Source organism: Aquarana catesbeiana, linkage group LG05 (genome assembly GCF_042186555.1).
Source record: "Aquarana catesbeiana isolate 2022-GZ linkage group LG05, ASM4218655v1, whole genome shotgun sequence".
In the NCBI taxonomy this organism is placed as follows: Eukaryota; Metazoa; Chordata; class Amphibia; order Anura; family Ranidae; genus Aquarana; species Aquarana catesbeiana.
In genome coordinates, this window is record NC_133328.1 from 442,933,176 (window position 1) to 442,956,643 (window position 23,468).

General features: G+C 41.5%; 1 long non-coding RNA gene across 1 annotated transcript in view; it reads right to left on the reverse strand.

The window, feature by feature from the left end:
- Positions 1-2,210: 2,210 nt before the first annotated feature.
- The window catches only part of LOC141145921 (uncharacterized), a 154,350-nt gene continuing 133,092 nt past the window's right edge, over positions 2,211-23,468 (reverse strand). The window contains exon 2 of the long non-coding RNA XR_012244701.1: positions 2,211-2,498. This is a non-coding gene — a long non-coding RNA (uncharacterized lncRNA). The remainder of the gene's footprint in view (positions 2,499-23,468) is intronic.

A 23,468-nucleotide genomic window follows, 5' to 3' on the forward strand; every position in this document is an offset into this window, starting at 1 on the left:
GATAAGCCGACCGCGCTGTGGCCGTCTTTCGGCTATGGCCCGGTCGGTATGTGGTTAAAGAAAAAAAAAACTGCCAAATAAACAAAAAAAAAACCAAGATACAACAATTTGAGTTTGTCAAAATATTGTATAATAGCGTATGCTATACTATATTAATAATCTTTATCAGATATTAGATTCAGTACCAAGACGTCCACCGTTTTGTACTTTAACTGACAACAATGAGAATGTTACTGCTTATAAATTCCCACAGTTAAAACAACTAGCAAGGCAAACAAACAAAATAAATAAAAAAACAAAAAAAATGCTAAACAAAGCAAAAAAAAAAAAAAAACGCGAAATCAAAGCAAGAATAAAAAAAAAAAATTTCTTAGTAGGTTAGTTTCAATGTCCATAAACCAATATCATTCCTTTTAGTGGACATACAATTTGACTACCAACCAAACCTATGAACCTGTTTCAAACTACACACAACAGAAAACAAGCACGTTTTTGTGTCTTAGACCTAAAGCATCAAACTAAACTAGTTCCAAAAAAAAAAAAAAAATTCAAAAACCAAATTAATACAATAAAAAAAAAAATTATTAATTATGAGAAAAAAAAAATTATTATTATTATTATTTTTTTTTTTTTTACAAAACGAAGGACCACTCTTTCAGCGTCCTCTTTCCATAAAACAACAATATTAAGAAAAAAAATCAAAACAGAATATTTCCCAATCTGTACTTCCTCCCCCTTAAATTTACCGGTTTTCTAAGGGTACATCCAAAGTACTATTTTCAAGTATAATTTTGGGATATTAAACAAAAAAAAAAAAAAAAAAATATATATCTGTGGTGTATATTCTCTCCTTAGAGTTACCCACTAATAAAAACACAAAAAATATTTACCTATATTTTTCCCTAGATAGATTGGATAAGCTGACTCAGCTTCAATTCCCCCTCATAACGTTAATCTCTAATACAAAAAATTTTGGTATTATATTAAATACTTTCAGTCCTGTGCTGGCTTAGTGGTCGCCACTCTTGCCGTTCTAAACGTACATTTATGAATTATTAACCATAAGATATGAGGTTGGTTAAATAAGGATTCTTATAGCCAGAAGTGAAAGCTTAAATATAATAACATTTATTAAAGAAGCATTAAAAGTCTACCTAATACACAGACAATATCTATAGTCTTAAGGGAGAAAATATTAGGTTATAGTACAAGAAGACAAAGTATAATCATTACAATACAAATGGTAAACAAACAAACATGACAAGCAGGTATACCTTTAAGTGCTGGAAGATGCTCTGATAATTACCTATATTATGAATGTTCCTGGGCCCAGGTCAGTTTTCATCTCCTCACTACTCTCTTTGGGATACCTTCTTATAGGCCCATCTCTCATTGAATTGAATAGGGCCAATCTGATTGGTTTATTCTGTTAGCCCTCTATTCCCACCAGGCGTATCTCCTAATTTGGGCAACTTCCTCCTGTTGTGGTAACGAGCTGGGGATAATTTGTTTGAAGAGGGATTAAGGTGAAAGTCATCACCTTCTCTTGAAAGGGGTACTTAACTTATGCATGGCCTTAGCCAGGGCAAAACCTCCTTTCCTGAACAGATGAAAGAAATATTCTCATCCTCTCAAACACCCCTTTGAAATGGACAAATGGTTGATTAGCATGGAGGAATACAAAGGCCTTTATTGACCTAATGAATTTGGCCCTGTAACAACTACACTTCAGATGGTATCTGTCCTTGACCCTTTGAACATCAAATATACGTAATCAGCTGATTGTCTTCCCAGCACATCCTTCTCGCATACTACAAGTAGCTGTTAAATGCATTAGCTCTTTTCAGCCAGATCCTGTCGCGTATTCACATCTAGCTAAATTACCCCTTTACTGAAACCCTGTCACATACACACAACTATTATTCCTTATCCAAAAATATATATATACACATCTATATACAGATATTCTCAGTTGCTAATGGATATTACTCATAAACTCCTCATAAGGCAACAGCCACAAAGTTAAATTCTAAGCCGTTAGTTACTTCTGTCCCTAAACTTAGGATCTTTTATCCAGAATCTGCAAGTGGTACTCAAAGAATCTCACTCTTATTACCAAAATTTATATAAAGATAATCATATTTCTTGTCAGCAGGAATCTGAATTTACATCACTGTGTCAGAAACCATGAAATCAGGCCGAGACAGAAGTACAGTTAAATCACACTTGTTTAATAATAAAAGTAAAAAGAACAAACGTAGTCAAAACATAACCAAAGTTCAGTAATGGAATAAATAGTCAACCAAGCCAGAAGTCATGAATTAATGTAGTGAACAGCAAGCAGGATCTGGAGCCAGAAGGGATGTCAGCAAAGCAAGTCTTTAACAGGATCGCAGGAGATTTCTGTGATGTTGACTAAGGCGAAGGCAGAGATCCTCTGGATTAGACAGCTTAAGTAGGCAGGACTGACGAGCAGGATATCATCAACAGCTGAGTATCTGTGGAAAGATAGAAGGTGGCAATTAGCCAACAGCTGAGCAGCCAGTTCAGAGAAGGAAGGGCCGAGCCCAGCCCTGACACACTGTTACCTATCCCTTCACTGTCAGAAGCTCATAGGGCAACTTGGAACAGGATATTACTCCAGAATCAAAAATTGTCATAATAAACAATCCAAATCTTCTAAGGCGCCTGGGCCTAATTGCTTTACGGCTTTATATAATAAAAAAATTGCAGTCATTATTATTGTTTTTCATACCCCTTTTAGTCAGTTAATTTAATGCCTTTTGACTATGGATATTGACTCCAACAGAGCCTTTATAAGTCTCATGCCAAAATCAAATACAGATCCAAGTGACATAGCAAATTATAGACCAATTTTTCTAATAAACTGTGATCCTAAATTGTTAACAAAAATATATGCTACTCGACTAAATCACTTTATTGCCCACAATATTTATGTTGATCAAGTTGGATTCAACTCCAATAGGCAGGCAGCTGACCAGATTTGAGAGGTCTATAGAGGACCTACATAGGAAAGGAATGGTATTCTCGCTTAATATTCAAAAAGCATTTGAGGCAGTCTCCTAGACCAACCTTTTCTAAATTCTGACCAAATGCAATTTTGGATCTAAATTCCTCTCTTTCATACATACCCTTTTTAGTACTTTATTGATCCAAATAACAGTAAAGGGTTATAAATCTGAGCCTATCACTATTGCATTAGGAACTAGACGGGGTGTCCCCTTTCCCCCCTTATTTGTTATTGCTATTAAAACTTTGGCTATTGCTGTTCGTTCTAACCGCAAGATTCCTGGGGTAATTATCACAAATGTGCTTTGTTTTTGTTTGCTGATTCTTTGTTCCTTTTCCTTATCCCCTTACATACCAACGTGCCAATTTTGATCTTTTTAGTCTGTTTTGGAAGGCCTCAGTTTAAAACCATGAATATCAATTTGGAGAAATAGATTTCAGTATGCATTTGCTTTGCAATCAAGCTTGATACCTTATCTAGGGATTAGATTGACCTCCAACATAGCTACACTCTATAGGACAAATTATTGAAATGTGTTTGATAAACTTATGGGGAAGTGGAGACGTTAATTTATTTTAGGTTTTTAGCTAAGTAAAATTGCAATAGGTATGGCATGGAAAAGTTCTGTGGTAGATCTTTCTATAATGAAATGAAAATTGATATTGATAATTCTTAATTAAAAAATTGTTAGTGCACTGAATGATACACAACCAGAGTTTAAGTAGGTCTGGTATCCTTGGATACTTCATATAAAATGGATAGGTCACTATCTTCTCTTTTTTTTCTCTTATTCTCTTCATCTTTCCTTCTTCCTTTACATGATAATGGATCTATGTATATGGTATCCAATTATTGCAATATCTGAAAGGAATAAATGCACCCTCCTTTATTGGTAGTGTGTGATCATCTTTCTTTCTCCTTGAGAATGGTAACACGATAAGCATACAATGGTTATGGGGGTCTGGGTACTGCCCTGGGGGACATGTATCAATGACAAAAAAGTTTGTAAAAACGTAATTTTTAACCACTTCAATACAGGGCACTTGTACCCACTTCCTGCCCAGACCAATTTTCAGCTTTCAGTGCTCCCACAATCTGAATGACAATTTCTCAGTCATGCTACATTGTACCCAAACAAAATTTTTATCATTTTTTTCACACAAAATAGAGCTTTCTTTTGGTGGTATTTAATCACCACTGTTTTTTTCCGATATAAGTAAAAAAAGAGCAAAACTTTTGAAAAAAAAAAAACACTTTTTTTAGCTTCTATTATATAGTGTGGCAAATAAGTAATTTTTGTTCATCAATTTGGGCCAAAATTTATACTGCTACATATCTTTGATAAAAATAACCCAAATTAGTGTATATTATTTGGTCTGTGTGGAAGTTAGAGCCTACAAGTTATGGTGCAAATTTATTAAAAATTGATCACACCTGGTGTATTGACAGCCTATCTCATTTCTTGAGGCCCTGAAATGTCAGGACAGTACAAATACCCCCCAAATTACCCCTTTGTGGAAAGTAGACAGTCCAAGGTATCTAGTAAGAAGCATGGTGAGTTTTTTGAAGTTGTAGTTTTTACACACAATTCTTGGGAAAATTATGTGTATGTGTGTGTGTGTATATATATATATTACACAAAATTGTCATAATAACAAGTTATTTCTCACATACAGCATAAACATACTTCATTTACACCCCAAAATACATTCTGCTACACATTTAATACGGGTACAGCTCACAGGGAACAGGCAAATCAACAAGAGGAAGGGGCAAATGGAAGGACAGGGGCACTTTAGACAGAACGACATGAGAACAGAATCAAAAAGTGTAAAAAAGGCAATGTCCCCTAAAGAAGACCTCAAAGTCATTAATTTATCTGACTTCACATTAGAAATTAGATATGCCCATCTATTACAGAAAGGAATGTCTTTCTCTCCATTAGACAATATTGATAAGTTCATGGTCTATAAAGAAGTTGTACTCTTCCTACCTAAAATCTTTTTCAAACCCTCTACGATCAATCTGAGTTACCTCAATCCGCCAATAAGGGGGAGGACACTAATGACAATCATGCTCTGGATATCCTAGTCTCGCTCCTTGAAGAAAATGAGGGAGAGGTTTCTTCCCCTATTTCTCCCCCCCTAAAAGAAAAGTGGACCTGAAAATCAAAAAAAAATGGCTGAGCCTATTTTTAGACATGTTCCAAATGATCTTTAAATCAATTAAATCAATTAAATGGAATGGTAATTTGAAGGACAACTTATCCACGGAGGAACAAAAGGCACTGAAGGAATTGAGGGAAGCTAGGGGTCTAATAATAAAGATAATAATAATTGGCATAATGGGCAGCACAGTGGTGTGAAAATAATGAAGTGATAGAACACTGTTCAAAGCTAGACAGCCTCGAAGTCCTGCAGAGATTCCACATCCCAAAAAGACTTAATCAGTGACATCCACATCAGGGGCTTCATAGCTGGTAATCCAGTACTGATTCATTTTTATAAAAGTCAAACGGTCCACGGAGTCTGTAGACAGATGCGTTCTATGATCAGTAATGAAACCTAGTGCAGCACTGAATGCCCGTTCTGAAAGCATGCTGAATGCAGGAAAGCCCAGCAACTCAATAGCATACTGGGCAAGTTCTGGCCAGTGGTCTAGTCTCATGACCCAATAAGTCATGGATCATCAGCTGGAAAGCTCTCCATCTCTGTTTTGGCCCTGAGGTAATTGTCCACCATGTGAAGCAGCCACTGCCTCACTTAGGCGGACACCTTCTCCAACGCTCCTCTCTTGACCAACAGAAGACGCAAAACTATGTTTTCCATGACACTGTAACCAAGTGGAGTCAGGAAAAACGTTCAATAAAATCCTCTTTAACGTGTCTTCTGCACTCTCTGTGGGGACGGGATGAGTTCTGAGACCTTCCTCTTATAACGGTGGTCAAGAAGGGTTGCCAACCAGTAATTATCCTTCTCCTTTATGTCACGTATTCTTGGGTCCTTTCACAGGCTTTGAAGCATGAGGTTGCCCATGCGCCTCAAATTTGCTGAGGCTTGAGAAGCAGACTCCTCAGGGTCACTCAGGATGACAGCATGTGGAACATCCTCCTCCCAGCCATGTACTACTCCCAAGGGTCCTGGGGTTGGAAAGCCATCGCTTACAGATTGACACATCTTCCTCTTCTTCGAAGCCTATGAAAGTGCCAGAATCCTCCTCCTCATCCTCCTCCCCTCTCTCCTCCTGTGTGACATAGGAATGATGGTGTCTGGATAAATGGCCTTGGGAGGAAAGGAAGTCCTCCTCTTCCTCCTGCTGCTCTGCCTCCAGTGCCCTGTCCATAATGCCATGCAGAGTCTGCTCCAGCAGGAACACAACAGGGATTGTGTTGCTGATGCATGCACTGTCACGGTTCACCATCCTTGCGGCCTCCTGAAATGGTGACAATACAGTGCATGCATCTTAATGATCAGCCATTGGCATAGGGAAAAAAAGCCGAGGCAACCTGAGCCTGTCACCATGCCGTACTTGCACTCAAACCACCTCTGGGCCTGTCCCTGCAGAGCTGCAAGAATCTCTGCTCCGGTGTGGTTCCTGTCCCCTAAACACACCAGCTGAAGCAATGCATGGCACCTTTTAGCCTGACTCATGGAATAGCCCTTTGAATACTTAGGGGTTACCTGATGTTCATAGGACAATTCTTCAGAGGAGGGCATGAAGGTGGCAGAGCAGGAGGGGGAGGAGGGGTAGAGCTCACAGGTCTGGCATCATCACCACCAACTGTATGGAGATATGGGGCACAACAAGCTGCAGCACCAAGCCCTGTCCTGCATCCTTTTAAGCTGCAAGCAGCGTTACCCAGTGTGCTGTGAATAAAATATATCGTCCCTGCCTTGCTTGCTTGACCACGTGTCAGCAGTAAGGTAGATTTTACGACTGACTGCCTTGTTCAACGATGCCAAAACATTTCCATCCATGTGATGGTAGAGAGATGGAGCGGCCTTACGTGAAAAGTAGTAGCGACTGGGAACCTGCCATTGTGGTACAGAACATTGTGTGAATTCACGGAAGGGGGCCCAATCCACCAGGCTGAAGTTGGAGAGTCAACAGCTTTGACAAGCTTGCATTTAGACACTGGGCATGTGGGTGGCAGGGACTGTATTTTTTTCCACTGCAGCAGATGGGGCAGAGAAATTTTCCGGCTACAGTCTACAGCTGGTGGTGTGCTGCTGGCAGATGTGCTGTTATGACCTGGGACACCCTGTGCTATACCATCATCCCTGTTAGTGGAGGCTGCTGAGAGGTAATGACTCAGTATAGCAGGGGCAGACTGAAGTGGGTAAGGAGGAGGAGGAGGGACAGATTTTTGCCCCTTTTGTGTGGCTTTTAGGTGCTCTTGCCAGCGGGCTGAGTGTTTGGACGTTAAATGCCTTGTTAAGCATGTAGTACCCAAATGGCTGGTGTTTTTCCATGATTGATGTGCCTGAGACAGTTTGCAAATAACAACAGTGTGATCTGCTGATGATATGCTGAAAAAGGCCCAGACAACTGAACTTTGGGGAGTGGGATGGGAGATAACAGCTGCAGAATATAATGGAATAGGGTGGCTGCTCTCTACTTTTTCTTGATGTAGGCCTCCTTGGGGTTGCGCCGCCTGATGATGGTATAGCACAGGGTGTCCCAGGTCCTAGCAGCACATCTGCCAGCAGCACATCACCAGCTGTAGACTGTAGCCAGCAAATTTCTCTGCCCCATCTTCTGCAGCGGAACAAAATACAGTCTCTGCCACCCACATGCCCAGCGTCTAAATGCAAGCTTGTCAAAGCTGTTGGCTCTCCAACTTCAGCCTGGTGGATTGTGCCCCCTTCTGTGAATTCACGCAATGTGCTGTACAACAATGGCAGGTTCCCAGTCGCTACTACTTTTCACAGAGCAAAAAAACAATAATAACCCGGCGCCAATGAGTGTACGCCTGGGGAGCTCAATCAAGACATGTGAAAAAATAATAACATATAATATGTAGTCAACAATCCATGTAATACATAGCATGTACTGAGTGAACTAGCATGACTTGAACTTGGGGGAGGGAAAGGGGGAGGGGGGAAAAAAGAGAAGGGAAATCAGTGCAGCTGGACTGACTATAACTGATAGATACAGATATAAAACAAAAACCAAAAGACAAACAGACTGTCTGCCTGTTGCTGATTGGACTTTTTGGCTGTTATATACTTTCTATTCAAGTGCAATATAGTGCTATTTACATGGGACTATTTTATACATTGTTTACCATTTGTTTTTATTATATACATTTATTAAATCTCTCAACTTTTATTTTTGGACTGCTGCTATTTGTCTGTGTGATATTCAGAGCGCTGGACATTTTTTGGTTTTTGTACTATTTTTCACATAAGGCTGTTCCATCTCTCTACCATCACATGGAAGGGAATGTTCTGGCATCGTTGAGCAAGGCAGTCAGCCGTAAAATCCACCTTACTGCTGACACTTGGTCCAGCAAGCATGGGCAGGGATGATATATTTTGTTCACAGCACACATGGGTAAACTATGTAGCTATTGGCAACCTTACTCATGAGTAAAGACTATGTAAATAATATGATTTTAAGGGGTTTTTTTCAATTTAAGTTAAATTAGTAGGCAGCTCCCACCCCAAGACAGTTCTCTATTTAAGGACAGGAGGCGTGATGTCACGCTGTCTTGACGAAGCTACGCTTGCACATAGCGAAACGAGTTGACGTCACAGCAGATGTCACGGACATCTGAGGTGGCATGCCTCATACAACAAGTAGCTAGCTGAACGCAACTAGGAATTTCCTTCACATCATATACTCCATTTTGCCGACACATGAGGGCGCACTAGTTGCATGTATCACACTAAGCTGGAAACAGGAAACCTATTCTGTCTACTAGGAGAAGTTAATCATGGTTGACTATGTGAAGCTAATCACCAACAGGTGTGTGGATCAACATTGACAGCAACACTGGACAGACATGCCGACATGGATGGGGATTGACTCACATTGGTGAGGTAAGACTGTCAGCTATCCAGTATTATCCGCAGCATATTTGCTCCACAGGACAGAACTGCTTCATTATTGCCAAAGAAAGTGTACTATACTCTTTTGGTCTCACCTAATGGCATTTCCCCAATGTATGTGACCTACACATACCTGTGAATACACAGCAGCTTTTATTTTCTTTCAGCGTGCCACTGCCCCCCGATGATCACTGGCTAGTAAGTAGGAATGCTACCTATCACTTTCCCTATCTGCATGTTAGGACTGTACCTCACTAAGGTCAATGGTGGATATATTGCATATTTTTGATTCCTTACTACAGCTTTCTGCTACAGTGCACTTAGGTATTGTGTGTTACCCGGGGGACATAGGTTATAAAGGTGTTTATTATATACTGTATGTCATTATTAGACACCCAAAGCCAATTTTGGGCTTTTGCATATACACAAGAACCCTATTAGCTCCCATATGATACGGATCTGTGTGTTGTGACTTGTTTTTAATATTGGTGAAGGATTTACCGTTGATACAGTGTTTACTACAAGGGCATGATACATACATTTTTTCAAACTATACGTTTATATAAGTTTTTTGTTCTACTACCAATATTAGCCGAGTCTGCTCAATTAACCGCTTGGATGCACCCTTTTGGGTTCTTTCCCAAGTGCATCCCCTTTTCTACTTTTTGCTATATGTGTATGGTTAGAGGGCAGACCACCTAACAGTGTTTCGGCATTGGAGTAGTGCAATTTCATAAAACCAAACCCCCAATTCCTCTTTTTCTTCATTGTACATTCTGCTACACCTCCTGAGTATGGTGATACCACATGTCTGATACTTTTTCACATCCTGGACACATAAGAGGCCCAATATGCAGAGAGCACCATCAGGCTTTCTAGGAGCATAAATTACACATCTAATTTCATTCTTACCTATCACACTTTTGAAGGTCCTGGAGCACCAGAACAGTGGAAGTACCCACAGAATTACCGCATTTTGGAAAGCAAAAAGTCCAGCGTATAATCTATGAGGCATTATGAGTCTTTTGAAAATGTCATTTTTTTCCACAAATTTTTGGAAAATGTGGAAAGAAAGGGAAAACATATTTGTTCTTACACAGAGTTGTCAATTTATAAGATTTTTCTCGGACATACCATGTACATAGCAAAAATTACCCCCAAAATATATTCTGCTACTTGTCCTGAGTATGGCAATACCATATGTGTGAGACTTTTTTACACAGCCAGGCCACAAAAGAGGCCGAATAGGCAGCATAATCAGGTGTTCTGGGAGCATAAATTACACATTTAGTTTCCTGACAACCTATCACACTTTTGAAGGTCGTGGAGCACCAGGACATCGGAAACACCCACAAAATGACCTCATTTTGAAAAGCAAACACCCCAATGTATATTCTGTGAGGCATGGGCTGGTGACATGTATTCTGGTACTCTGATGAGCTGGTGACAGGTACTCGGGTACTCTGATGGGCTGGTGACAGGTACTCGGGTACTCTGATGGGCTGGTGACAGGTACTCGGGTACTCTGATGGGCTGGTGACAGGTACTCGGGTACTCTGATGAGCTGGTGACAGGTACTCGGGTACTCTGATGAGCTGGTGACAGGTCCTCAGGTACTCTGATGGGCTGGTGACAGGTACTCGGGTACTCTGATGGGCTGGTGACAGGTACTCAGGTACTCTGATGGGCTGGTGAATGGTACTTGGGTACTCTGATGAGCTGGAGACAGGTGCTCATGTACTCTGATGGGCTGGTGACAGGTACTTGGGTACTCTGATGGGCTTCTGACAGGTACATGGGGTACTCTGATGAATTGGAGATAGGTACTCTGGTTATCTGATGGGCTGGTGACAGGTACTCGGGTACTCTGATGGGCTGGTGACAGGTACTCATGTACTCTGATGGGCTGGTGACAGGTACTCTGATGCCAGTGCCAGGTACTCTGATGGGCTGGTGACAGGTAATCTGGGGCTGGTGACAGGTACTCTGATGGGATGTGACAGGTACTCTGATGGGCTGGGACAATACTCTGAAGGGCTGTGACAGGTACTCTGATGGGCTGTGACAGGTACTCTTTATTTGGGGGGAGATCAGGCACTGTACTGTATTTATGGCAGCCAGGTCTCCTCCTCACACACTGAGGAGGGAGAACCCGGAAACAGCTCTACAGCCCTTTGTTGATATTTGTGATCGGCTGTGATTGGACACAGCCGGTCACGTGGCAAAGAGCCAATTTAATTGGCTCTTTACCCTGATCGGGGATGGGCTGTGACCGAGGGGCATGCCAAATCCCCGATCGCCACGCTGCGGGCCCCAGGGGCCTGTAAGAGTGTCGAGAACTGGAGGACGTCATATGAGGGAGGGAGGAGATGTTCCTGCTGGCATCATTTTCACTAGAATCCTATATTAGCAATAAAATAATTCCGCGTGGCCTAAGGGAACGAGTGGTGCCTGCCACCCATTTACAAACTAAGAAATTTTTTGATAAATGGCGGCAACAATGTATTGATCATGGGTTGGAGGTCATGAGACTTATTGTTGAGGAAGAAAAGCTACAATTGGAGACACTACAAACACACATTGCTGAAAGCAGCAACAAGCTTGAACCCCTCAAAGAAAAACCTTAATTTGATAAACTCAACAATCTCTTTAAAAAAAGAAATTGACAGGACGCAGAAAAATCTCAAAATGACCAAACAGTCTAAATTCAAAAGGGATCTTAATGACTGGGCTAGGGGTGAGAGCTTCGATCTTACTCCTAGAGGCAGCCGGAGTAGATTGTGGCGAAGCAGATTTCTCTCACAACAGTGCACGAGTGGAGGTACCCAATCCTCTGGAAGTGAGGACGAGTCACACCACTCGGTAACTTTTTTAGAGAAGGACCTGCAGGATCTGGAGGACCTTCCCCAAACCAGGGGAATATTAAAAGAAGGCAGATTAGACACAACTGAAGGAGGAAGGGGAATAGGAAAATGGAAACACAGAGAAAGAAGGGATCCGAGGAAAACTAACCAGACGACCACCAGGAGTCAGAATAACTCCTATTAAATAGTCCTATACCAGCAACTATTCCAATTGATGACATGAAAGTCATCTATCTTTCTGAATTTCAACTTAAGGATAAACATCTGAATCTCCTTAGAAGAGGCCTATCCTTTTCAACTACAGTATCTCACAAAAGTGAGTACACCCCTCACAATTTGCTGTCCCCTCAAAATAACTAAACACACAGCCATTAATGTCTAAACTGGTGGCAACAAAAGTGAGTACACCCCTAAGTGAAAATGTCCAAATTGGGCCCAATTAGCCATTTTCCCTCCCCAATGTCATGTGATATGTTAGTGTTACAAGGTCTCAGGTGTGGAGAGCAGGTGTGTTAAATTTGGTGTTATCGCTCTCACTCTCTCATACTGGTCACTGGAAGTTAAACATGGCACTTCATGTCAAAGAACTCACTGAGGATCTGAAAAAAAAGAATTGTTGCTCTACATAAAGATGGCCTTGGTTATAAGAAGATTGCTAAGACCCTGAAACTGAGCTGCAGCATGGTGGCCAAGACCATACAGCAGTTTAACAGGACAGGTTCCACTCAGAACAGGCCTCGTCATGGTCGATCAAAGGAGTTGAATGCACATGCTCAGCGTCATATCCAGAGATTGTCTTTGGGAAATAAACATATAAGTGCTGCCAGCATTGCTGCAGAGGTTGAAGGGGTGTGGAGTCAGCCTGTCAGTGCTCAGACCATACGCCGCACACTGCATCAAATTGGTCTGCATGGCTGTTGTCCCAGAAGGAAGCCTATACTAAAGATGATGCACAAGAAAGCAAACAGTTTGCTGAAGACAAGCATACTAAGGACATGGATTACTGGAACCTATTTCCTATTTTGGTCTGATGAAACAAGATAAACTTATTTGGTTCAGATGGTGTCAAGCGTGTGGCAGCAACCAGGTGGGGAGTACAAAGACAAGTGTGTCTTGCCTACAGTCAAGCATGGTGGTGGGAGTGTTATGGTCTGGGGCTGCATAAGTGCTGGGGAGCTACAGTTCATTGAGGGAACCATGAATGCCAACATGTACTGTGACATACTGAAGCAGAGAATGATCCTTCCCTTCGGAGAACGGGCTGCAGGGCAGTAATACAACATGATAACGACCCCAAACACACCTCCAAGACGACCACTGCCTTCCTAAAGAAGCTCAGGGTAAAAGTGATGGGCTGGCCAAGCATGTCTCAAGACCTAAACCCTATTGAGCATCTGTGGGGCATCCTCAAATGGAAGGTGGAGGAGTGCAAGGTCTCTAACATCCACCAGCTCCATGATGTCATCATGGAGGAGTGGAAGAGGACTCCAGTGGCAACATGTGAAGCTCTGGTGAACTCCATGCCCAAGAGGGTTAAGGCAGTGCTGGAAAATAATGATGGCCACACAAAATATTGAAACGTTGGGCCCAATTTGGACATTCTCACTTTTGTTGCCAGCTGTTTAGACATTAATGGCTGTGTAGTCAGTTATTTTGAGGGGACAGCAAATTTACACTGTTATACAAGCTGTACACTCACTACTTTACATTGTAGCAAAGTGTCATTTCTTCAGTGTTTTCACATGAAAAGATATAATAAAATATTTACAAAAATATAATAAAATATTTACAAAAATATTTACAAAAACGTGAGGGATGTACTCACTTTTGTGAGATACTGTATATCAAAAATGGATCATTTTGAAACCTGATTATTTTTGAGAAAAGTACACTACAAACTGTTATACTCAGAAAAACCTGCCATAGATCCTTCCCCCCATGAGGACAATCGGTTCGACCAAGAAGCCTTGGATCAACTGGTATCCTTATTAGATGAGGGTGGACCATTGTGGGAAAATGATGAACCCCTAACCATATTGCCTTCAAGAAGGAACCCTAATCTTAAAATAAGATCAACGTCCATGCCCCAATTTCGTAAAAACAAGTGGTTGGGGGTGTTCCTTGACCTCACCCAGGAGGACCTCCAAAAAGTCAACTGGATGGTTATAGGCAGTGATAATCTTACAAAAGAGGAATGTAAAGCTCTAACTGAACTCCAAAATGATGAGAGTGTGATTTTAAAGCCAAGTGACAAAGGTGGTAATGTGGTGCTCTTGTCAGCCAAGAGGTATGAGAGGGAAGTATGTAGACTGTTATCCGATAGCTTAACCCATAGAAAATTAGAATTAAATCCCTTTCAAGCACTAGTGGCCCTTATCAATGATAAATTATATTGGGCCCTCGAGGCTGATCTAATCACCAAAAAAGAGTTCAATCATCTGCGAGTGGAGGACTTCAACATTCCCACGTTCTACATCATCCCTAAGATCCATAAAAACCAGGAGGACCCCCTCAGGACAGCCAATTGTCTCAACAATTAAGGGTCCACTTGAAAGAGTCGGTAAATATATTGACTCCCTTATAAAGGACCTTGTAAATACCTTACCCTCATAAGAACATGACACTGGAGATGTGCTCAACAAAATTGAGAACTTGGCCTTCCTTGGGGATGTCTTCCTGGAAGGAATAGATGTTGAGGCCCTTTATACCTCTATACCACATGAGTGGGGTATCTCTGCGGTGGTTCACTTTTTAGAGGAACATTACCCCACCATGGGTGCTCAAAACAAGTTTATTATTGAATTGTTGGACTTGGCTTTAAAACACAACTATTTCCAATTTTCGGGAAATGGCTATCAGCAACAAAGTGGCACTTCCATATGAGTACCTTTGGCACCCACGTATGCCTGCCTACACCTTGGATAGTGGGAGGAGGGTGTATATGGATCACCGATGTACCTTGGAAACGCTCGCAGCTAGCTAAGGTACATCAATGACATTTTGATGATATGGGAGGGTTCCACTACTGAATTGAAAGCATTTATGGATGAGATAAGACATAACTCCAGGAACATACATCTCACCTTTGTAGTGGACCCTCGAGAGATATATCATTCCTTGACCTCTCCATTAGGTTGGAGAATGGCAGATTGTTAACCAAAACTTACAGGAGAGCTACAGCTGCTAATACTTTATTATTGGCAGACAGCCACCACCCCAGACCACTTGTCAAAGGCATTCCGGTGGGCCAGTTCCTGAGAATTCGCAGGAACTGCTCCACTGAGGAGGACTATCACCGTGAGTCTGATATGCTATACTGTTGATTCAGGGAGAGGGGTTACTCTCACCGTACCCTGAAGCGGGCAAGGAAAATTGCTGGATCTAAAACAAAAAACCGGTCAGAATAATTATGCAGTACGGTGTCCAATGGAACCAGATTGGCTCCATTCTTCTGAACCACTGGCACATTCTGACCCCTCCAAGCGGCAGGGAGGATATTGTAGGATCTAGGCCACATATGGTCCCAAAACATGCCAGGAACCTAGACGACACATTGGTCCTGTCTGAGTTTTTAAAAAATCTAATAGGAACTGGCTCACTGATATGCCCAAACTTAATGGGATGTTCCCTTGTGGTCACTGTGGAGTTTGCCGTCATGTTGAACGCTCAGCGGTGTCCATTGATTCTGAAAAGAAACACGAATTTGGGATTAAACATTTTATCAACTGCGCTACTGCAAGGGTACTGTATATCATTGAGTGCTAGTGCAAAAAATGATATGTTGGGAAGACAAAACGTCCACTTCGAATCAGAATCAGTGAGCACCTAAAAAGCATACGCTTGAAGGAGGAGACACCAGTCGCACAACATTTCATACAGTGCCATGATGGTAAACTCACTGGCCTGAGATTCAAGGGATTTTTTGCCCTGGATTTGTCAGCCCGTAAAAGTGACTATGACAATGTTCTACTTAAAAAGGAGAAATCCTGGATTTTTAGGCTTAATACTTTAGAGCCTAATGGCTTAAATAATGAGCTAAATCTCAAGGTTTTCCTTGATCCTTAGCACAGTCACTAATCCGAGGTAATTTTGAACCTATAAATACCCTTCATTCAGCCTAAATTCACAATCAAAATGTAATTATAACTAAGATCCTTCACCAAAAGCCATGGGTGATGTTGTAACATGTCTTTACATGATAAAGGTATTAGACCCCTTTCACACTGGGGCGTTTTTCAGGCGTATTTCAGGCGCTTTAGCGTTAAAAAAAAACGCCTGTAAAGCGCCTGAAAGAAGCCTCATCTGCAATCCCAATGTAACACCCCAAGCCCTTTCACACTGCCAGTGCCTGAAAAACGCTGGTAAAGCGCTGCTTAAGACCTCTTTCACACTGGGGCGTTTTTCAGGTGTTTTTCGGGTGCTGACAGTGTTAAGGGGCTCGGGCCATCTGTGCACCCAGCCCTGGGGCAAAAACACGAAAGCACTGCAAAGAAGCTGCTTGCAGGACTTTTTTTGATGCCCTGCCAGCGCAGCGCCCCAGTGTGAAAGCACTCGGGCTTTCACATTGAGATTGCAGATGAGGCTTCTTTCAGGCACTTTTTTTAACGCAAAAGCGCCTAAAAAACGTCCCAGTATGAAAGGGGTCTCAGTGTGAAAGCACTCGGGCTTTCACATTGAGATTGCAGATGAGGCTTCTTTCAGGCGCTTTACAGGCGCTTTTTTAGCGCTAAAGCGCTGAAAAACGCCCCAGTGTGTAAGGGGTCTTAGGTAGAAGTACTATGCAAATATGTAAAATCCTTAGATCAATTGACTTTTTCTTGCTTTTGTCTTTTTTAATCATACAATATGTTTTGTCACCACAAGATGGCCCCTATTATGACTGGTAACTACTGATTGGACACTGGGTCCTTTAAAATGACTGGGATAATTCATGTCATATGTCTTGAAAAAGCGCACGGTTGTGTGAGCAAAATGCATCAACGGAGGTAGCGCCAGACTAGCCTCATGCTCTGCCATATGCGCCATCAATTTTGTGTGGCTTTGCCGCACCGTCATCTTCCTCTGCTTCCTATGGATCAGTCTGCTGATTACTGAACTCACGAGCCACCTTAGTTCACTTCCCAGTCAGCTGATCAGCAGCTCCTATGCACAGTCAGGACACTACAGATCACACTAGCACAGCCTTTCACGGACACTTTTCAAATTTCAACTAATGCAGCAGCATTAACCTTTATCTCAGTGACCCCTGGGAAAGCACGGACCAGATTGAATGGAGACTGCCTTAGACACTACAACAGAGTGGTGAGAGCCTACGGGCTGTAATATGTGTTTGCCGGCCCTTCCCATATTCGTTCCCCCTTGTATATGAAATGAAGACTGAGATACATTCAAATATACCGTGCATCTATCAGCTGTGTTAATGTGCCTAATTATACTTGCAGAACTGCATGAATTACTGTGCTTAAAGGACTTGTTCATCTCATTTTCTGATCGGCCTGTCTTAGATCCGGGATGCTTATCTATGCATAATATTCGATCAGCCTACAACTACTATTATATCTTAGACCTGGGACGCTTATCTATGCATAACATTCGATCAGCCTACAACTACTACTATATCTTTTTGTTTCGAATTTCATTTATTAACTCTCCAAGGCTCTGCATCAACTAACAGACACTGGTCCCATTATCTAATCTCTAATGGATATTTAACTATGAGCATACTAGCCTATCTAGGTTCCATATTATCCATGTGACATATATATATATATGTGTGTGTGTGTGTGTGTGTGTGTGTGTGTGTGTGTGTGTGTGTGTGTGTGTGTGTGTGTGTATATATATATATATATATATATATATATATATATATATATATATATATATATATATATACACATATATATATATATACACACATATATATACATACACACATATATACATACATATATATATATACATATATACATACATATATATATATATACATACATATATATATATATATATACATACATATATATATATATATATATATATATATATACATACATATACATATATATATATATATATACATATACATATATATATATATATATATATATATATATATATATATATATATATATATATATATATATATATATATATATATATATATATATATATATATATATATATATATATATATATATATATATATATATATACACACACACACAATTGTGCCCATGAAACCTACATATAAAACATTCTTCCAGATGAAATCAACACCCACAATGCTAGGCAACCTAGAAGTCCTGCAGAGATTACACATCCCAAAAACACCTAAATCGGTGACATTGGCATCAGGAGCTTCATAGCTGCTGGCAATCCATGGCTGACTCATTTGTATAAATGTCAGATGGTCCACGGAGTCTGTGGACAGACGCATTCTATTATCAGTAACAAAACCTTCAGCAGCACTGAATGTCCATTCGGAAAGCACGCTGGATGCAGGGCAGCCCAGCAGCTCAAATGCATACTGGGCAAGTTCTGGCCAGTGAACTATTCTCATGACCCAGTAAACCAGTGGATTGTCAACTGGAAAGCTCGCCAACTCTGTTTTTGCCCCTAGATAATTGTCCACCATGTGATGAAGACGCTGCCGATGGGATGTGGAAGCTGACAGCCCTAGGCGGCGAGGACTAAAAAAATTGTAAAATGCATCACTTAGGTGTCCGCTTTCTCCACCGCTCCTCTCTTGACCAATAGAAGCCTCAAAACTATGTTTTCCACGACATTGTAAACTATCGGAGTCGGGAAAAGCATTATATAAACTTCTCTTTAAAGGTGTCCACAAGAGATTTCATTATCTGCACTCTCTGTGGGGACGGGATGAGTTCTGAGACTTTCCCCTTTTAACGGTGGTCAAAAAGGGTTGCCAACCAATAGCGATCCTTCTACTCCACATATTCTTGGGTCCTTTCGCAGGCTTTGAAGCATGAGGGAGCCCACACATCACAAATTTGAGGCATGAGAAGCAGACTCCTCCGGGTCACCAAGGATAAGAGTATCTGGAACTGCCTCCTCCCAGCCACGTACTACTCCTAAGGGTTCTGGGGATGGAAAACCATCTCTTACTGTTTGATGTATGTTTTACAATGCTTCAATGCCTCCAAAACTGACAGAATCCTCCTCCTCTTCCTCCTTCCTCTCCTCTTGTGTGTTCTGTGGTGTAGGAACAATGTTGTCTGCATAAAGTGGGCCTTGAGAGGAAAGGAAGTCCTCCTCATCCTCCCGCTGCTCTGCCTAGAGTGCCCTGTCCATAATGCCACGCAGAGTCTGCTCCAGTAGGAACACAAAAGAGATTGTGTCACTAATGTATGCATTGTCATGGCTCACCATCCTTGTGGCCTCCTCAAATGGTGACAGTACAGTGCATGCATCTTTTATGAGCAGCTATTGGGGTGGGAAAAAAGAGCAGATCCAGCCTGAGCCTGTCATTGTGCCATACTCACACAGGTACTCAATGACAGCTCTCTGCTGCTTGTGCAGCCCCTGCAGCATTGTCAAAATTGGGTTCCACCTGATGGGCATAACACAAATCAGGCAGTTTACGGGCAGGTGGAATTGAGAAGATAGTCAGCGCAGAACATATTCCAAAGGGTAGTATTGGGGGCATTAGTGGTAGGTTGACTAAAGCACATAAACCCGAGGTAAGTATAGTAACAAGTCCTATTTGCAACCTTGGAACACCCAATAGGAAGACAGTATGCGACCGGTCTAAACTATGTGGCATGTTTACCAATGACAGAAGTCTGGCGGACAAGATGGGAGAACTAGAGATACTGTTGTACAAGGAGGATTTAGATTTTGTGGGAATTTCAGAGACTTGGTTCAACAGCTCTCATGATTGGCTGGCAACCATTCAAGGGTATTCCCTTTATCGCAGGGATAGAGAGGGTAAAAAGGGGGAGGGGTATGCCTGTATATCAAGAATAATGTAAGTGAATGTGAGAGATGACATCACTAAGAGAGATAGGGAGGAGGTGGAATCCTTATGGGTAGAGCTCCAAAGGGATGTAACTAAGGGGAAAGTAATACTGGGATTATGCTATAGGCCCCCTAACCGGGGGGAGGAGGGGCAGACGGAACTCCTATCACAATTTGGATTAACGGCAAGGATGGGAAGTGTCATCATAATAAGAGATTTTAATTATCCAAACATAGACTGGGCGAAAAGAACCGTGCATTCATCTAAGGCTCGCCAGTTCCTAAATGTCTTGCAGGACAATTTCATGGGTCAGATGGTAGACGCGTCAGAAACAAACCATTACTAGACCTACTGATTACCAAAAATACAGACCTGATCATGGATGTGGAAATACGGGGCAATTTAGGAAACAGTGATCACAGGTCAATTAACTTCGGTATAAATCACACAAATAGGAAACATAAGGGGAATACAAAGACACTGCATTTCAAAAGAGCCAACTTCCCTAAACTATGAATCTTGCTAGAAGATATTCATTGGGATAAAATCTTAGGAACAAAGAACAGGGAGGAGATATGGGTTTGCTTTAAGAGCATATTAAAAAAGGGGATTAGCCAGTACATCCCATTGGGAAATAAATTTAAAAGAGCGAACAATAGTCCTGAGTGGCTTAACTCCAATGTAAAAATGCATATAAAAGCAAAGGAGAAGGCCTTCAAAAAATACAGCACCCTCATAGCTAACAGAGGACAGAATTAGGAATAGACTTGAAAAACTTAACATTAATTAGTCACCGGGACCAGATGGCTTGCACCCGGGGGTCCTTAGGGAACTCAGTCAAGTAATTGCCAGACCATTGTTCCTAATTTTTACTGACAGTCTACTGACTGAAATGGTACTAGCTGATTGGGAAAAAGCTTATGTAGCACCAGAATTTAAAAAAGGGCCAAAATACATCCCTGAGAATTACAGACCAGTTAGCCTAACATCCATAGTATTCAAGCTCTTGGAGGGAATGATAAGGGACTGTATACAAGATTTTAGTAATGAAAACGGTATCATTAGCAATAATCAGCATGGGTTCATGAAGAATAGTTCTGCCAAACCAATCTATTAACCTTCTATGAGGAGGTGAGCTGGCATATAGATAAAGGAAGGCCTTTAGACATGGTGCATCTGGATTTTGCAAAAGCATTTGACACAGTTCCTCATAAACGTTTACTGTTCAAAGTAAGGTCCATTGGCATGGACCGTAGGGTGAGTACATGGATTGAAAACTGGCTACAAGGGCGAGTTCAGAGGGTAGTGATAAATGGGGGAGTATTTGGAATGGTCAGGGGTGGAAAGTGGGGTACCCCAGGGTTCTGTGCTGGGACCAAGCCTATTTAATTTGTTCATAAACGACCTGGAGGATGGGATAAACAGTTCAATCTCTGTATTTGCAGATGATACCAAGCTAAGCAGGGCAATAACTTCTCCGCAGGATGTGGAAACCTTCCAAGTAGATCTGAACAAATTAATGGGTTGGGCAACTACATGGCAAATGAGGTTTAATGTGTAAAAATGTAAAATAATGCATTTGGGTGGCAAAAATATGAATGCAATCTACTCACTGGGGGGAGAACCTCTGGGGAAATCAAGGAGGGATAGGGACCTGGGGCTCCTAGTAGATGATAGGCTCAGCAATGGCATACAATGCCAAGCTGCTGCTAACAAAGCAAACAGAATATTGGTATGCATTCAAAAGGATATTACCTCAAGAGATAAAGTGACAATTCTCCCACTCTACAAAACTCTGGTCCGGCCTCACTTGGTGAATGCTGTCCAATTCTGGGCACCAGTCCTCAGGAAGGATGTGCTGTAAATTGAGCGAGTACAGAGAAGGGCAACAAAACTAATAAAGGGACTGGAGGACATTAGTTATGAGGAAAGGTTACAAGCATTGCACTTATTCTCTCTAGAGAATGGACTCTTGAGAGGGGATATGATTTCAATTTACAAATACCATACTGGTGATTGTGACCCCACAATAGGGAAAAAACTTTTCTGCAGAAGGGAGTTTAATAAGACACGTGGCCACTCATTAAAATTAAAAGGAAAAAGGTTTAACCTTAAACTGCGTACAGGGTTCTTTAATGTAAGAGCGGCAAGGATGTGGAATTTCCTTCCACAGGCGGTGGTTTCAGCGGGGAGCATTGATAGTTTCAAAAAACTATTAGATAAGCACCTAAACAACCACAACATACAGGTTTATACAATGTAATTCTAACATAAAATCACACACATAGGTTGGACTTGATAGACTTGTGTCTTTTCAACCTCACCTACTATGTAACTATGTAACTCTGTTTAGGGCAAAAAAAAGAAGGCGCAGCTCTGGGATTCTTTTTCAGGGTTTTACAGCCATAAGTACTGGTAACTTACATCTTGTTCAATTGCATATACATGAGAAGATCCACATTCATTTTAAAAGAAGGCACTGTCACATGGAGTCTCTGATCGTCCTGCCCACATTATAGCTGCTTGCAGTAAACCTCTATAATAGAGGTATCTCCAGCCCAAAACATATAATAGTAATGGAAAGATATAAGGAGTGTGCCCCAGAATGATACGAAGGGGTTTAGTGCATAATTCTAGCGAAGCCACGTGTACTGGGACCTACAAAACGGGAATCCTGGGAAAAAACACATAATGTAATGAAAAAATATAAATAAAATGCAAAAATAAAGAAGTATGAACATGCATCCATGATCACCAAAAGGCTATACTATGGTCAGATGTACCTAAAATGTGAGGTCACATTAAACACCGGCAGCCAGGCTCAGGAGGACAAAGAGATCAGGAGATGCTGTAGAGTGGTCCAATGAGAAAAATTACTCTTGTAATTTGGACTATATAAAGTCCCAAATTGGAAAAAAGAAAGAGGAAATACCGTGCGTCAATAACCACCCCTAGGAGTGGGGTATTTCAACTGTAATGGCAATAGAGAGAGATCAGCAAGATCCCCATGTTACTCACTGTGACTGTATTCAATCTCTCGTCAGCATCTCCGGATACGTCTCCCTGGTCGCCATGATTGTCTGTTTAAATAGGTGACAGCTGTGTGCGTCCAGAAATCGCCCAGGGCTCCAAAAGGCCCCGAGTCAAGCTCGCGCCGCATCACCCCACCACGCATGCGACATGACCTCATACGCATGCATTGCGGAGTGATGCGAAGCGTGCATGTCTCCAGGAAGACACAAAACAATCGCCCTGGAAACAGATGGGAGTGGCAAGTATAGATGACAAGGCATGTCACTCCTTGAGAAAGCTCTGAGGGAAGTGTCTTTGCCATGCCAGGCACACGTGATTACGCCATGTTGGACGGTAAGAAAAATTAAATAATAGCTGAGGGTACATTTTGCAATGGAGAAAAAAAAGAAGGAAATTTAGATGGTGTAAAAAAGGGATATATCCTATAAAGCTACAGTGAGCTATAAAACACAGTGGCAAAGTAACCTAAAAATCCAAGAACAAATGAAGGCATATAGTAGCCAAAGTAA